This window comes from Mus caroli, chromosome 1, assembly GCF_900094665.2.
Source record: "Mus caroli chromosome 1, CAROLI_EIJ_v1.1, whole genome shotgun sequence".
NCBI classification, from domain to species: domain Eukaryota; kingdom Metazoa; phylum Chordata; class Mammalia; order Rodentia; family Muridae; genus Mus; species Mus caroli.
The window spans coordinates 92,089,136-92,091,137 of NC_034570.1; positions in this window are offsets into that span (position 1 = coordinate 92,089,136).

The window sequence follows — 2,002 nt, forward strand, 5'->3', positions numbered from 1 at the left end:
TCTCTCTCTCTCTCTCTCTCTCTCTCCCTTGGTTTTTCGAGACAGGGTTTCTCTGTGTAGCCCTGGCTGTCCTGGAACTCACTCGGTAGACCAGGCCGGCCTTGAACTCAGAAATCTGCCTGCCTCTGCCTCCCAAGTGCTGGGATTAAAGGTGTGCACCACCACACCCGGCATTCTTGTATCTCTTGAGGCTTGGTTTGTGACCAACTGTATGGTCAGTTTTGAGAAGGTTCTGTGAGGTACTGAGAAGGTATATTCTCTAGTGTTTGTGTCAAATATTCTGCAGATATGTTAGTTCCATTTGATTCATAACTTCTGTTAGTTTCATTACTTCTCTGTTTACTTTCTCATTGACCTGTCCATAGGTGAGAATAGTGTGTTAATGTCTCCCATTATCATGTCGAGTTTGCTGTGTGAGTTACTTTAGTGATATTTCTTTTTTACATATGAGTGTCCTTGCGTTTGGAGATCAAATTTTCAAAGTTGAGGTGCACCTTGTTGGATTTCTTTTCCTTTGAAGAGTATGAAGTGTCTGTTTTTGTCTCTTTTGATTACTTTTGGTTGAAAGTGTATTTTCTTAGATATTAAGAGGGCTATTCCAGCTTGGTTTTTTGTTTTGTTTTGCTTTATTTGTTGTTGTTGCTGCTGCTGTTATTTGAGGAGATAATTTGCTTGGAAACCTTTTTCCAGCCCTTTATTCTGAAGTGATATTAATATTTGTTTCTGACATGTGTTTTCTGTATGCAGCAGAATGCTGATACTGTTAATACATCTACTCTGTTAGACTGCATCTTCCCCCTCACCTCTGACGAAACTGAGTCCCTAGATGTTGACAGATATTAATGATCAATGATTGTCAATTCCTGTTATTTTGAGATTTATTATGTAAGTGTGTGTGTGTGCATGTTTCACTTCTCTCAATTTTACTTTTCTGGAATAACTTTTTTTCTTGTTTAAGCTAGGGTGTAGGTATCCTCCTTGTGTTACTCTTTCCTTCTTTTTATCCTCACGAGGGCTGGGTTAGTGAAAAGACATGCTTTAAATTTGGATTTGTTATGGGATATCTTGTTCTCTCAAACTATGGGAATGGAAAGGTCTGCTGTGTTTAGTAGTCTGGGCAAGTATTGGTGAATTCTTAGAGACTATAAGACATCTGCTCAAAGCTTTTGGCTTCTAAAGTCACTGTTGAGAAGTCTGTTGTAATTCTTATAGGGCTGCCTTTACAGGTTATGTGGCCTTCAACCCTGCATCTTTTAATATTATTTATTTGTTCTGTTCTTTATTATTTTGATTATAGTGTGTTTGGAGGATTTCCTAGTTTGATCCAAACTATTTGTGTTCTCTAAGCATCTTATATGTTTTAGGCATCTCGTTACGTTAGGCAAGTTTACTTTTATGGTTTTGTTGAATATATTTTCTGGTTCTTTCAGTTGTGATCCTTCTTTTATTCCTCTTATTCTTAGGTTTGTTCTTTCCATAGTGTCTTTCTTAGTCAGGGTTTCTATTCGTGCATCAATATCATGACCAAGAAGTAAGCTGGAGAGGAAAGGGTTTATTCAGCTTAAACTTACACATTTCTGTTCATCACCAAAGTAATTGAGGACTGGACTCAAGCAGATCAGGAAGCAGGAGCTGATGCAGAAGCCATGGAGGGATGATACTTATTGGCTTGCTTCCCCTGGCTTTCTCAGCTTGCTTTCTTATAAAACCAAAGACTAGCAGCCCAGAGATGGTATCCCCACTTGATTACTAATTGAGAAAATGCCTTATAGAAGAATCTCATGGAGGTATTTCCTCACCTGAAGCTCCTTTCTCTGTTATAATTCTGTTATAACTTATATTTCTCTGTCAAGTTGACACAAAACCAGCCAGTACAATTGACCCCTTGTCAACTTGACACACAAGCATCACTAGTAAGACCCAAACCTCACTTTCTTTTTTTTTTTTAATTAGGTATTTTCCTCAATTACATTTCCAATGCTATCCAAAAAGTCCCCAATAC